General features: G+C 39.0%; 1 long non-coding RNA gene across 1 annotated transcript; it reads left to right on the top strand.

The window, feature by feature from the left end:
* Positions 1–4283: 4283 nt before the first annotated feature.
* Positions 4284–6196, top strand: LOC138896886 (uncharacterized). The gene is made up of 2 exons (XR_011410406.1): positions 4284–5051; positions 5931–6196. It is a non-coding gene; the product is annotated as an uncharacterized lncRNA (long non-coding RNA).
* Positions 6197–16809: the final 10613 nt, after the last annotated feature.

Below are 16809 nucleotides of genomic sequence, written 5' to 3'. Positions count from 1 at the left end.
GGAAATTGCTCGTGAGAGCCAGTCATCTGAAACACTTTTGACAGTGCCAATCGAGTTTGATGAGTCAACTGAGCTAACAGAAGTAAGAGTGTAACCAGCCCATGAGGAAATAAACAAAGAAAAACGGGTTGTGGAGGAGACTGATAAAGTGCAGGAGAAGGCATTAGAAAAAGTGCCTGAGCAGGATCTAACTCAAGCTACAACAAAGAAGCGACCTCCGGCACCCTTACCGCGGAGGTTGGCCAAATATCAGAAGGATGAACAGCACACGAAAAATTCATGGAAATGCTGAAGCAAATTCAGGTAAACATTCCTCTAATTGATGCTTTGAGGGAGATGCCCGGTTATGCAAAAATGATGAAGGACTTGATGTCTCGTAAGTTAGACTTCCAAGACTTGGCAACTGTCATGTTGACACAAACTTATAGTGTTGTTGTGTCAAGACCTATTGCTGAGAAGTTATCTGACCCCTGAAGCTTCACAATTCCATGCACCATAGGTAGCTATGCATTTGCCAAAGCTTTGTGTGATTTGGGAGCAAGTATAAATCTTATGCCATTGTCTATCTATAAAAGGCTAGGCATTGGAAGAGCAAGGCCCACATCCATGTTACTGCAGCTAGCTGACCGAACGATAAAAAGGCCCTCATGTATACATGACGTTGTACTTGTGCAAGTTGGAAAATTCGTGTTTCCAGTAGATTTTGTCATTTTGGACTGCAAGGTTGATGAGGAGATCCCCATAATTTTGGGAAGTCCATTTTTAGCCACAGGGAGAGCTCTGATTGATTGTGAAATGGGGAGCTGAAAATGAGGCTGAATAATAAAAAAATAACATTTAATGTGTAGAAGTCTATGCGGCAACCCAGTGAGTTTGCAAATTGCTCTTTGTTAGACACAGTGGATGTAATCATGGATGAAGATGATGAGGCACTTAATGAAAAAGCCCTCTAACAGCCTGCCTTATGAACTTAAAAGAAGTAAATGGTGAGGAATTAGCGGAATGGGTGTTGGCTCTTCAAGGGCAAGGGTATTGGAAAAGAGAGCTCAAATTCGAGCCTTTACACTCAGAAGAAATAAAGACCCCTCCATCCAAGCCATAGATCGAAGCACCACTACAATTGGAGCTGAAACCACTACCATCTCACCTCAGGTATGCTTTCTTGGGACCTAATTCGACTTTACCTGTTATTATCTCATCTGGTTTGTTAGATGTGCAGGTAGAACAACTTTTGCAGGTGTTGAAGGAGTGCAAGAATGCAATTGGTTGGACCATTGCAGACATTAAGGGTATCAGCCCGGCCTTCTGTATGCATAAAATTCTATTGGAAAATGGGCACAATTCCTCTAGAGAACATCAAATAAGGTTGAACACTAACATGAAGGAAGTTGTAAAGAAAGAAGTGATCAAATGGTTAGATGCGGGAATTATTTTTCCCATCTTAGATAGCAATTGGGTTAGCCCAGTTCAGTGTGTGCCAAAGAATGGCGAGATGACTGTTGTGCAGAATGAGAACAATGAGTTAATCTTAACAAGAATAGTCACGGGATTGCGGATTGGCATGGACTACAGAAGATTGAACAAGGCCATCCGAAAAGATTATTTCCCAATGCCGTTCAATGATCAGATGCTAGATAGATTGGCAGGGAAGTCACACTTTTGCTTCTTGGATGGATGCTCGGTGTACAATCAAATATCTATTGCCCCGGAGGATAGAGAGAAAACGTCATTCACATGTCCATATGGAATTTATGCTTTTCAGAGAATATCGTTTGGCCTATACAATGCACCCTTCACATTCCAAAGGTGCATGATGGCCATCTTCACAGATATGGTAGAGGAATAATGGAGGTTTTCATGGATGATTTCTCAGTGGTGAGAAACTCTTTTGATGATTGACTTAGAAATCTTAAAAGAGTGTTGTGGAGATGTATGGAGACTAATCTAGTGCTAAACTGGGAAAAATGCCATTTTATGGTACCGGAAGGTATAGTCTTGGGATACCTAGTGTCAAGTAAGGGCATTGAGGTGGACCACGCCAAGATTGATGTAATAGAGAAGCTGCCACCACCCACTTCCGTCAAGACAATAAGAAGTTTCCTTGGTCACATCGGTTTTTATAGGCGGTTCATAAAAGATTTTTCCAAGATTGCTAACCCTTTGTGTAAATTGCTTGAAAAACATTACCCTTTTTGTATTTTCTGATGACTGCGGGGTAGCTTTCGAAGGATTGAAGAAGAGGCTAGTGTCTGCACATATCATAGTTGCACCCGACTGGGAGAAACCATTTGAGCTGATGTGTGATGTAAGTGACCATGCTGTGGGAGCAGTACTTGGACAAAGAAAACATAAAATCATGCATCCAATCTACTATGCAAGTAGAACATTGAATAGCGCTCAACTAAATTACATAGTGACAGAAAAAAGAGATGCTAGCAGTGGTGTTCGCATTTGACAAATTCTGGTCCTACTTGATAGGTTCGAAGGTAATTGTTTATACTGACCATGCTGCTCTCAGGTACCTAATTGATAAAAAGGAAGCAAAGTCACGCCTGATTCGATGGGTTCTACTCCTACAAGAGTTTGACTTAGAAATTCATGACCGAAAAGGGACAGAAAACCAAGTTGCCGATCACTTGTCCACGCTTGAAGGAGCTGAAACGAAGGTTGAGGTGAAAAATATCACGGATACTTTCCCGGATGAACTGTTAGCCACGAGCCTTGAGGAAGCGCCATGGTATGCAGACATTGCAAACTACCTGGCAAGCGGTATTATTTCCTATGAATTGTCTTCTGTGTAGAAAACAAAGTTCTTTCGTGATTGTCGCATGTATTTCTGGGATGAACCATATTTATTTCGGATTTGTATTGATAACATGATCTGGAGATATATTCCCGAGATAGACCAAGCTTCTGTTTTGCAGGCATGTCATGCTTTGCCTTATGGGGGTCATTTTAGAGGAGTACTGCTAAAGTTTTGGAGTCGGGTTTCTATTGGCCGACGTTGTTTAAAGATGTACATTTTTGGGTAAAGAGCTGTGATGAGTGTCAAAGGACGGGGAATATTTCCCGTCGACATGAGATGCCCATGAACCCAATCCAAGAAGTGAAAGTATTTGATGTATGTGGAATCGACTTTATGGGACCATTTGTTAGCTCATACATCAACAAGTATATACTAGTAGCAGTGGACTATGTTTCAAAAAGGGTAGAAGCTGTAGCACTCCCAACAAATGATGCGAAGGGAGTTATGGCTTTTCTAAGAAAAAATAACTTCACCCGATTTGGAAGTCCAAGTGCGATTATTAGTGATGGAGGAACTCACTTCTGCAACCGAGCCTTCGCAAAGTTGCTGGAAATATATGGTGTACACCATAAGGTTGCCACTCCGTATACCCACAAATAAGTGGTCAAGTTGAGGTGTCAAACAGAGAAATCAAGAGTGTTTTGACCAAAACTGTAAATGCTACTAGGACTGATTGGGAAAAGAATTGGATGATACACTATGGGCCTACTGCACTGCATTCAAAACTCCGATTGGTATATCACCGTACAAATTGGTGTTCGGAAAGGCATGTCACTTACCGGTGGAGCTAGAACATAGAGTTTTTTGGGCATTATGGCAATTAAATCTTGACATGGAGGTCGTTGGTACAAGTAGAGTCACAAAACTTCATGAACTCGATGAGTTCCGTTACCATGCTTTTGAAAGCACCATGCTATACAAGGAAAGGATGAAGATCATGCACGACAAGCATATTCAAGAGAGGATTTTCAAACCCGGAGATGTCGTGTTGTTGTATAATTCAAGATTGAAACTATTTCCCGGAAAGCTAAAATCTAGATGGTCGGGACCATCTAGAGTGGTGCAAGTACTCTCAAGTGGAGCCGTAGAAATTGAATCCTAGGATGGAACGAACAAGTTTAGAGTTAATGGGCAAAGGTTGAAACATTACCTTGGCATGAATGAGGAAAATGTTGTATCGGTGATTCATTTGAAGGAGCCTCAATTGTTGAGTGAACCTTAAGTTTGATCGCATGCGTCGTGCCACGACGTTAAATCAGGCGCTCATTGGGAGGCAACCCAATTCGTACTTAATTTTAGCTTAACTGTAAATTTTCGTTTGTTTTATGCACTAACAAGTTTTAAATTTAATCTTGGTGTCTGAACAGGTAATGGAGCATGATGGAAATTATGGCGCTTGGAGTTGTTTACAAAACGAAATAAAAATTACATGCATATGCTCCAAACAACACTGCATACCTCGCGACACCCGGTTCAATGCACAACGCACCTGGAAGCAAACCTCGCGTAGCAAACTTTTCATCTTGTGGCACAACTTGCATCGCCTGCTGTCCAGCGTGATTTCAAGCTCGTGTCGCCTAGTCTTTAGCGTGCTATAGAGCTCGCCCATTGAGGGTTATTGCGAGATCAATCTTGAGCAGCCTCACGTCGCAAGGGAAATAGCGAGAAAAATCCTGGCATTACGCCTCACGTCTCCTTCTTCATAGCTCGTTAATGAGGTCGCGTCGCCTGGTAAGTTTCTCGCTGTGATCTCTCATCGCCAGGAAAGTTTCTTATTGTGATCTCGCATCGCCGGGTTCTCCGCATGCATTAGAGATAGCCTCGCATGCTCCTTTTCTTGCGTTGCCAGAAATGGTTCTTGCTCGCTATTGGTTTCACTGGCCATTCCCCATTTTCGCTGTAAAAGCTCAGCTTCATAGATCGACATGAACCTCACATCCTACTTTCCAGTGCTTGCTTGGGAGCTTGCCCAGCAAGAGTAGCCTCGCATCGCGCGGGTAATCGCAAGGTCCAGCTCGCGTTTGCTTCGCTTCGCTCGGGTTATCACGAGGTAAGTTTTCATTGCTTTTCAAACTTACCTCGCACCAGACCTCGCCCAGCCAGAAAATCAGCTCGCTATGGACCTCGCATCGCATGAGTTGTAGCGAGGTCCACCTCGCGGCAGCCCTAGCGTCGCCAGCATTGCCGTGCGATAAGAAGCTCGCGTCGCCTGTGTCTAAGATTGCTTAGTATTTCGCCTCGCCAGGTAATGTGTTTTAATATTTTTTTAAACTTAGTTTTCTAACTTGTTTATTTTAAAACATCACTTAGTTTTCTAACTTGTTTATATTAAAACATCACTTAGTTTTCTAACTTGTTTATATCACTTTGTTTTCTAACTTATTTATATCACTTTGTTTTCTAACTTCTTTCTGTTAAAACACTACACAAACGCACACACCTCACTCTACACAATACACTACTCGTCCCTTTTCCCTTCCCCTCACATACAAATTTCATTGAAGACCTTCCTCATCATCTCTTTAAATCACTTTGGACCTCATTTGAAGAACACTTTAATCCTCCTAATCATTTAAGGTTTGTTTCTAACTCTTTTCTTTGTCAAGAGTTAAGTAATGCGAATTCAACAACTTGTGGGTATATCGTCATAGCAACAATGTGCTTGCTCGCCCTAATCCCATAAACCCCATAGGATTGGTATTGTTGTTGGGTACAAGGGTGATAACATGAAATTACCAAGCATATTTGGGGAGGGTGAGGCGATCTCACATCTATACAACCACTTTGACAACACTAGTGCACGCTAAGTGTTTGTTGAAATGCCTCAAAGACATTCTTGGCCCAAATGGAGTTCCTCTCTCCGAGATTGTAATGACTAATGCTTTGTTGCATTGCAACGCTCCAAATTGAAAGTTTAGACGGGATAAATAGTAGCAATATGCATAGCAATTGTGGTAAACACCATTTTGCGATTGTTTTATTCTCATGCTAAAATAATTAGGTGAAGTCTGAGTAACCTCAAAATGGTTGACCATCATATAGTGAACTCTTAAGTGTGGGATCGCAAGACCATGTTTTGAATTGATTCATATGCTTTATCATTGAGGAACGTTCACTTATGTAGGTACGAATGATGATGTTGAGGAGGGAGCAGCGGATAACGAGTGGATAGCTACAGCAGGGGCTACTAAATGATATTTGTGGCCTAAAGCCAAACTTCAATAAGGGCCCCCTAAGATTTTTGTTGTGGAAGAAAACTCATAATTTTATTTGAAATTTATTTTTCTAGCTTTTTGAGATGCGAAATTATTAATAATTTATTTATAATCGATTTTCTCTAATAATTCTTTTTCAATTGATAATATAGCTAATCCATTTAATCTATCTTGAGACATTGTTGATCTTAAGTAAGATTTTATTAATTTTAATTTTGAAAAACTTCTTTCCGCTGAGGCAATTGTTACAGGAATTGTTAACATTATTCTATAAGCAATATAAGCATTTGGAAAAGAATCAAGTCTTCTTATAGGATTAAGTATATCGATTAGAGTATCATCTTCTACATGTATTATTTTCCTTAAAACTTTTAATTCATAAAATAAGTCTAAACCATCAATATCAGGGTTACTATTATGTTTCAAAGAACATTCAAGGTTAAGACAATTTTTCTTTAAGTTCTCATCATCTAGAGATCTCAACTTTTTGCCACTAAATAGGAATCCAAAAACACTTTCATACGCTTCAAATTGTTCAAATCCACTTTGAAGTGAAAAAATAGCTTGGTCTACTATGTATAAGAAGTAATCAAATCTAAAAGATTCTTCAAGAGATTTTGTAATTTTCTTATCAACATTCTCATCAAATTGTTTCTTTCTATATATTACACATTTATTATGAAATTCAGATTCTATATTCAACTCATATGCAATTTTCTTAGCAAAATTTATGGCAGTTGCAAATCCTTCTTCTCTATATTTTTTGAAAAAAGAAATCAAGCCCCTAAGTTGACTTATGGAAACATCAATATGCATATCTTTTGATTGTAAATGTTTGCTAACTGAATTAACTGCAAATAGTATATCATACCAAATAGTCATACCTAGTAAAAACTCAAAATTTTCAAACTCATAAGTTGCTAAACAACTAGTTTCGCTTTTAGTTTTTGGATCCTCACTAACTTCTACTAATTTCAATAAAGTATTTTTTATTTGTGGAGTTTGAAATCGTATTGATTTAATACTTTCAATACGACTTTTCCAACGCGTTTGTGATAATGATTTAAGAGTTAGGCTAGGTACATTATCTTTTAAAATTTTCCATCGCTTAGTAGAAAAATAAAATAGTGAATATATCGTTGTACTACTCCAAAAAATGATATAGCTTTGGTACAAGAATTAGCCATATCACAAAGTACCAAATTTATATTATGACAACCACATGGTATATAAAAAGATCTATGATTTATGTCGAGCAATCTTTTTTGCACTCCTTAGTATTTTTCCTTCATATTGGATCCATTATCATATCCTCGTCCTCTTAAATTATCAATATCAAGTCCAATATTTTTTATCTCATCTACAATAACTTCAAAAAGACCTTTTTCACTTGTATCATCAACTTTTAAAAATTCTAAAAAATATTCAGTAATTCTTACTGGAGTTACAGTGATGTCGATACTCCGTAATATAAAAGACAATTGTTCTTGATGACTTGCATCTAGGTTGCAATCAAGTATGATTCAGAAGTACTTTGTTTCTATAATTTTGTCAATAATTTTATTCTTAATTTCACTAAGAATAAATTTATCAATTCATTTTGTATATTATGTCCAAGGTAATGATAATGAATTTTATCATGCTTAATTCGGCGAACATGTTCCTGCATGATTCATCAAATTCTGCAATCATTTCAATTAGATTCAAAAAATTCCGTTACTTTCTTGATAGATCTTTTCATTTTTCCCCCTAAATACCAAATTAGTTTTTCCAAGAGTTTTTATCACAGCAATAATTCTTGATAATACATTTTTCCAGTGCTCTCTATCTTTATTGATCTGTTATTGAACATCTTTATCAATTGTTTTACTTTTGTGAAATCTCATTTCTAAATTAATACATGCACCCATATTAATAATATGCTCTTTTGATGTTTCATGAGCTTTGAGCTTAACACTTATATTTTTCCAATCATTACTACCATCACTAGCTAATTTACTGCTACAAAAGCTAGAAGTCGTATTAAACAACTTATAACAAAAATAAAATACCTTATCCAAATATTTAGAGTAAACTAACCATCTTCTTTCATGTCTTTCTCCATTAGCCAATTTTTGAATATAATTTGTAGTAGAAAATTATCTAAAGAATTTATCCTTTGGAAAATCTATGTTAGTAATTTTAATTGGCCCATTTTCTACTAATAGATCTCTCAACTTTGTATCTATACTAGTCCATTGACTAGGATCATATATGTTCCTGAGAGTATAATTATCCAACTTATTTAGAACTTCTTATTTTTCTTGAGGATATATGTTAGGTTTCTCGACAACTTCTCCTCCTTCCTCTTCTTCTTGAATTTTATTATTGTCTATCTCAATTATATTAGTGATTTGTTCATCTATCATAAAATCTTCCACATTTTTTGATTTAGAATTTTTACTATTCGCTATAAATTTATCAAGTGCTCCTTTTTGGGATTGTACTAGAGTTTCAATACTTTTTCTTTTTTGACGTTTTGAACATCCGGATTCATATTTTCTAGTTGACATATTACAACTCTAATAAATAACTAAAAAGACAATATATACTTACAAATAAAATATATCCTAAACAATTAAAAATTAGATGCAAATAATAAAATATAGAATGATCAAACATGATTCAACAAGACAACAAATAGATAATTTGATAAGCTTTCGCTACTTCAAAATTCTTGATGTAAGGCCAAAATATTTGAGAACAAATCAAACAGTTGGTACTTGTGTTCTCTTTTATTTTGAGGTAGTAACTGAATGAGATTGGAAATTTGGAATGTAGAGAAGGCTTTGTAGAGAAAGATAAAAAAAGATAAAGAATGTGGGCTCATTTATAATAATAATGGTAGATAAATGAGACAACATAGTGGAATGTTCAGGCATATGGCATGAATTCCCAAAATATATTCCTTTTCCAATTGTTCTCCAACGTCCCCTTTCCTTGAAACTTGCATTTTTTTCTTTTCAAATACTTTATATTATTAAAACAAATGGACAAATACAATAAATATCAGAAAATTTTGGGGCCCCTACAAATAAGAGGCCCTAAGCAATGACTTTACTTGCTTGGCCATTAGGCCAGCCCTAAGCTGCAGATGGAGCCTTCAATGATGAGGGCGAGGACGATGTCTGATCAGGGAATCTTTTTCCGACCTCCTTACATATTTTTGTGTTTATGAATTTATATATGCATTGAGGACAATGCATGATCTAAGTGTGGGGTGGAAGGTATTATCTGTCATTTGTAAATATTAGATAAACTAATTAGTTAGTTTGTTTAATGTTTATTTTATTTTCGTATTTTCCCTTATTTAATAATAATAAAAAAATAAAATGACTGTACTTTTCCCGACGATGGATCTCTTAGGCAGTTTTCTTGAGGGACTTAAGTCTAACAAAAATAATAATAATAAATAAATAAATAAATAAATAAATAAATATATATATATATATATATATATATATATATATATATATATATATATATATATATATATATATATATATATATATATATGTATTCTTATTATTTTAGATAGTAATAATCCCTATTGGTTTTTCTTTGTACCTCGCTTCTTTTTCATGGGATGTAATTGAACCGGGTAGTAGTTTTTATTTTTTATATTTTTAGAGTAGATTAGGATTTAGGGAATAAAAGAAAAAAGATGAAAATTTTAGGCGTCCTTTTGACTTGTTTGATAGTAGCATATTTAAGCTCTAGCATGTGTATTACCTTCCCTATGGTTTGAAGTTGCTTATGATGCCTTGTTGAGTTAGATAACATGTTTATTAACGCCTATATCTCGTTTTCTTGGCTTGTGTCACTTTGTGCTTAATGTTTAATATTTTGTGACTCCGTGAATACTTATAATTGTTTGAGAATTAGAATGGAACCGTCCTTAGTGAGTCATGTACCAAGTGTGGTGAGAAATTATTTAGTCTGTATCATTGCATTAGAGTCTAGAACTTGCACAACATGTGAGTTGAAGCAAAATTTTATGTTTTGCTCGATCTGAAAAATGATATTAGGCTTTCTTTGATTTGTTTGAGATTAATACTTACCACAATTAAAATTATCCCTAATCAACCCTTTTGAGCCTATAAACTTTTATTTGGCAATCACATTATAAGCTTATACCCCTCTGTTCTTAATTATCATTGTTTTAATCCTTTTACCTCTTAAAGCACTTTGATTATAAAATGAGTGGTAAAAGAAGTAAGGATGAAACCTGGGTTGATTTTGAGTGGAATCAATGAAAGAATTAAATGTGCACTTGTATTGTAAGGAATACACCACTAGAAGGAAGGTGTAGAAAAAAAATATATATAGCAAAGGAAAATAAGCATATCTTGTCCTTGTTAGTGTGTATGAATTAATGTGGCGCTTAAAGAAAGAGAAAATATTTTTGAGGGTGATAATATTTGTGAAATTAAAGTTGATTGAAGGATTTGCGCTTAAAGTTTATTGTGTGATGTGTTAAAGTTCTTGGGAGGGTTAGTCACTATTCCTAAATTTATCCTACCCGTCCTTAAGCCAACATTACAACCATAAAAAGTCCTAATTGATTTTAGATCGAGCAAGCCTACATTAGTTAAGATTTACATAATAGGAAAGCCCATGGCACTTTGTGCATGCATGTGACTTCTTTGTGAGAGTGAGGAATTTCTTTGATATATGAGAATCCTTATAATATATTTGAGCATTTGATTCGAATGTGTGGATTCAACTTACTCTATTATTCTTGTTGTGAGGGCACATGATTTTGCAAGGGATAGGTGATGTTATTAGATTTCTCTATGATGTTAAGTGTTCAAGCCATGAATTCATTGTGATATTGAGTCGGTTTGTGAGGTTAGGATTGGTTAGGATTGCTAGAAACATGTTGTCCTTTTGTTGAATCAAGATTTGAAGTATGGCATAAAGTTAAGGGAAATGTGTATCGAAGACATATGCTAAAAGTTTAATTATTGCTATCAACCATAGTCATAGGTATGGTGTGCTTCAGATATGCTAAAAGAAAATAAAAGTGCTCTAGGAATTGGTGGTTGACTCGAGGACGAGCAACGGTTAAGAATGGGGTGGTGATGTGACGCCAAAATGCCATACTTTTAGCACATTACTTGTCACCACCCAAACTAACCCCTGTCGTGATGGCGCCTATCATGGAACTAGGCAAGCCGACTCATTTTCAAAACAAACCGATATTTTTATTTTAAAGATATCAAGTCTATTTAACATAAAAACCTTCGTAAAAGAGTTCAAATCAAAACAAAAGTGCGGAAAAGAAAAGCCCAACATCGGGGTGTCACTAGTCATGAGCATCTACTACCATTTGTCCGACAATATCAAGACTAAAATAGTCTGAAAAATAGCTAAATACAACTAAAGGAAGATAAGAGGGAGAAGAGCAGGGGCTGCGATCGCCAAGCAACTACCTTGCTATCCCCGAGAAAATCTGCAATCAGAATAATCAACAACCGCTACCGTGCCCAACTACACCTGGATCTGCACACAAGGTGTAGGGAGTAACGTGAGTACACCAACTCAGTAAATAACAACAATAAATAAAGACTGAGCAGTAGTGACGAGCAATAAAGCATATCAAGTTCATATCACAAAAATTTAGTAAAGTACAACATGCTTTAAAAATCAGTGTTTGAATCAAATCATCTCGTTTAAACCCATTTCCAGTAAAATCATTTAAAGATATTTTTCAACAGTTTTCAAACAGAGGCTAAATGAAAAGGTGAAAAAAATGATGAAATCATAAACAACAGCCCCTCGGACATACCTCACAATCACTCGTATACAGCCCCTCGGGCAAACCTCACAGTCACTCATGCCTCCCAGTCACTCAGCACTTGGCACTCGACACTCGCACTCAGTAGGTACCTGCGCTCACTAGGGGTGTGTATAGACTCTGTAGGGGCTCCTTCAGCCCAAGCGCTATATCAAGTCAAATCATGGCATAAATCACGCAGGCCCTCGGCCTATATCAAACATGTTGCGGCGTGCATCCCTATCACATAAATATCCTCACAAATCAGGCCCTCGGCCTAACTCAGTCATAAACCTCTCAATCCACTCGGGCATTTCAATAAAAAAAGGGTACTCAGCCCAAAACAAAAATTATATGCATCAAAATAGAGTAAGGAAACTGAGTTATGCAGTAAACAAGTATAACCATGACTGAGTATATATTTTTAAATCAAAAACAGTGAGAGGATAGTAAGAAAAGGCCCCTAAGGGTCCACACAGCACTGGCACAAGGCCCAAAACATGGCAATCAGCCCAATTTACAGAAACTCTTTCTAAAACATATAAGTATCATATAGTTTCAAAAAAATATGAAACTTTACAGTTGCTACGGGACGGACCAAGTCACAATCCCCAACAGTGCGCGCCCACACGCCCGTCACCTAGCATGTGCATCACCTCACAATAGTAGAATGATACGAAATTCGGGGTTTCATACCCTCAAGACTAGATTTACAATCGTTACTTACCTCAAACCGATCAAATCCCTACTCTGCGATTCTCTTGTCTCTCGACTCGGCCTCCAAATGCTCCGAATCTATTCACAATCAGTACAATACCATCAATATACGCTAATGGAATGAATTCCACAAGAAAAGCTACAAAATTAGACCAAAACTCGAAATTGGCTTAAATCCGACCCTCGGGCCCACGTCTCGAAATCCAAAAAAATTTACAAAACTAGAAATCCCATCCACTCATGAGTCTAACCATACCAAATTCATCAACATCCGACATCGTTTGGTCCTTCAAATCCTTAAATTACTTCTCCAAAAATCCCAAGCCCTACCCCTCATTTTCACTAATTACATGATTAAACAACGGAAAATCACTATATATATACGAATATTAGGGCTCAAGCAACTTACCTCACTAATAGCCTTTGAATCACCCTTCAAAAATCACTCCAAAAGCTCCAAACACCGACTTGAAAATGGTGGAAATGAACCAAATTCGCGAAGGGTTCTATTTATGGTTTCTGCCCAAGTTTTCCCACCTGCGGAGTATTTTCATGCTTCTGCGCCACCGCACCTGCGGAAAATCCATCACAGGTGAAGAACTCACTTAGTAGCCCAGGTTCCGCATCTGCAGCCCAAAGTCCTGCGCCTGCGATGGCGCACCTGCGCATTTCCTCCGCTTCTGCGAAGCCTGACCAACGTCCCCCTTTCCGCATCTGCGTCCCAGGTTTTGCACCTGCGGGCTAGCAGATGCAACCTCCAACTCGCACCTATGCATCCTGCCTAGCCCAGCACTGCCTGCTCCTGTGGAATTCCCATGCACACCAGCGGCCTCGCACCTGCGTCTCTTCCTTCCGTAGGTGCGGAAATAGCAGAAGAAGCAGCTTCGGCTGTATTTTTCCAACTTCGACAAATCCGTTAACCACCCGAAATCATCCCGAGGCCCTCAGAACCTCAACAAAAAATACCAACAAGTCATATATCAACATACAAACTTAGTCGAACCTTCGAATCACTCAAAACAACATCCAAACACCAAAATACCCTCTGATTCAAGCCTAAGAATTTCTAAATTTCCAAATTCGGCATCCGATGCCGAAACCAATCAAACCACGTCCGAATGACCTCAAATTTTGTACACACATCACAAATGACACTACGAACCTACTCCAACTTCTGGAATTCTATTCCAACCCCGATATCAAATTTTCCACTGCCGACCAAAATACCTAAATTTCCAATTTCGCCAATTCAAGCCTAATTCTACCACGGACCTCCAAATTACATTTTGGACGCACTCCTAAGTCCAAAATCACCTAACGGATCTAACAGAGCTAACAGAACCATCAGAATTCCAATCTGAGATTGTTTACACATAGGTCAACATCCGGTTGACTTTTCCAACTTAAGGTTCTAAATAAGAGACGAGGTGTCTCATTCCAGTCCGAAACCACTCCGGACCCGAACCAACTAACCCGGTATATCATAATATAGCTTAAGATCATGAAGGAAATAGAAACGGGGGAAATGGGGTTATAACTCCCGAAACGACCAGTCGGGTCATTACATCCTCCCCCTCTTAAACAATCGTTCGTCCTCGAACGGGTCTAGAAACATACCTGGAGTCTCGAATAGGCGTGGATATCTTCTCTGCATCTCCCGCTCGGTCTCCCAGGTGGCCTCCTCCACAGGCTGTCCTTTCCACTGCACCTTCACTGAAGCTATATCCTTTGACCTCAACCTTCGAACCTGCCGCTCCAAAATAGCCACCGGCTCCACATCATAAGTCATATCACCCTCCAACTGAACCGTGCTGAAGTCCAAAACATGGGACGGATCTCCAATATACTTCTGGAGCATGGAAACATGAAACACTGGGTGCACGCTCGACAAGCTGGGTGGGAAGGCAAGCTTATAAGACACCTCCCCTATCCTCTGAAGCACCTCAAAAGGCCTAATGAACCGGGGGTTCAACTTGCCCCTTCATGGGTGATACCTTCAGCAAAACCTTCTCCCCAGCTATGAAAGATACATCATGGACCTTCCTGTCCGCATAGCTCTTCTGCCTAGACTGCGTCGTGTGAAGCCACTCCTGAATCAATTTCACCTTATCTAATGCATCCTGGAACAAGTCTATAACCAAGAGCCTAGCCTCATCCGGCTTAAACCATCCAACCTGAGATCTACACCTCCTCCCATATAAAGCCTCCTACGGAGCCATCTGAATACTCGATTGATAACTGTTGTTATATGCAAACTCCACGAGAAGCAAGAACTGGTCCCATGAACCCCCAAAGTCTATGACACAAGCGCGCAACATGTCCTCCAATATCTGAATAGTACGCTCGGACTGACCGTCCGTCTGAGGATGAAAAGCTGTGCTCAATTCAACCTGAGTACCCAACTCTCGCTGAACTGCCCTCCAAAACTGCGGTGTAAACTGAATGCCCCTATTTGAAATGATAGAAACTGGGACACCATGCAGGCGAACAATCTCTCGAATGTTAATCTCATCCAACCGCTCTAAAGTGTAAGTAGTACCAACTAGAATGAACTGCGCGGACTTGGTCAGCCAATCAACAATCACCCAAATAACACCAAACTTCCTCGAAGTCCGTGGGAGCCTAACTACGAAGTCCCTGGTGATCCGCTCCCACTTTCACTCTGGGATTTCTAATCTCTGAAGCAAGCCATGCGGTCTCTGATGTTCATACTTAACTTGCTGACAGTTGAGACACCGAGCCACAAACCCAACTATATCCTTCTTCATCCGCCTCCACCAATAGTGCTGCCTCAAATCCTGGTACATTTTAGCGGCACCCGATGGATGGAATACCGCGAGCTGTGGGCCTCCTCAAGAATCAACTCTCGAAGCCCATCTATAATGGGCACACATATCTGGCCCTGCATCCTCAACACGCTGTCATCACCAATAGTCACATCCCTAGCATCACCTCTCCGAACCCTGTCCTGAAGAATGAGTAAGTGTGGGTCATCATACTGACGCTCCCTGATACGGTCATAAAGAGAAGACCTGGAGACCACGCAAGCCAATACCCGACTAGGCTTCGAAATGTCCAATCTCATAAGCTGGCCCGCTAAGGCCTGAACATCCAATGCCAAAGGTCTCTCTGTTGCTGGAAGATATACTAAACTCCCCAAACTCTCCGCTCGATGACTCAAAGCATCGGCTACCACATTGGCCTTCCCCGGATGGTATAAAATAGTGATATCATAGTCCTTAAGAAGCTCCAACCATCTCCGCGAACGCAAATTAAGATCCTTCTACTTAAACAAATGCTGCTAGATCTCACAATGAACCCCATACAAATAATGATGCCAAATCTTCAAGGCGAGAACAATGGCTGCCAACTCAAGATCATGGACAAGATAGTTCTTCTCATGGGTCTTCAACTGGCGCGAGGCATAGAAAATCACCTTACCCTCATGCATCAAAACACAACCAATGCCTATCCTCGAGGCATCACAATACACGGTGTACGAACCTAAAGCTAATGGCAAAACTAACACTGGAGCTGTGGTCAAAGCAGTCTTGAGCTTCTGAAAGCTCTCCTCACACTCGTCCGACCACCTGAATGGAGCACCCTTTTGGGTCAATTTGGTCAAGGGCCATGCAATAGATGAAAATCCCTCCACAAAGCGACGGTAATAACCCGCCAAACCAAAAAAGCTTCTAATCTTCGTGGCTGAGGATGGTCTAGGCCAACTATGCACCGCCTCTATCTTCTTTGGATCCACCTGAATACCCTTACTGGACACCACGTGCCACAAGAATTCTACTGAACCGAGCCAAAACTTACATTTGGAGAACTTTGCATAAAGCTTATCCTCCCTTAATCTTTGTAATACAATCTTCAAATGTTGAGCGTGCTCCTCTTGGCTACGAGAGTACACTAGGATGTCATCAATGAATACAATAATGAATGAGTCTAGATAGGGCTGAAATACACTGTTCATCAAATACATGAACGCTGCTGGGGCATTGGTAAGCCCAAAAAACATCACTAAGAACTCATAATGGCCATATCGGGTCCTGAAAGCAGTCTTAAGAATATCTAAATCCCGAATCTTCAGCTGGTGATAACCGGACCTCAAATCAATCTTGGAGAACACCCTTGCTCCCTGAAGCTGGTCAAATAAATCATCAATACGAGGTAAAGGATACTTGTTCTTGCCTGTGACCTTGTTCAACTACCTGTAATCAATACACATTCTCATGAAACCATCCTTCTTC

Source organism: Nicotiana tomentosiformis, chromosome 8 (assembly GCF_000390325.3).
Source record: "Nicotiana tomentosiformis chromosome 8, ASM39032v3, whole genome shotgun sequence".
NCBI classification, from domain to species: Eukaryota; Viridiplantae; Streptophyta; class Magnoliopsida; order Solanales; family Solanaceae; genus Nicotiana; species Nicotiana tomentosiformis.
Note: the sequence above shows the minus strand (reverse complement) of the source record. Positions and strands in the feature narration are given on the sequence as shown.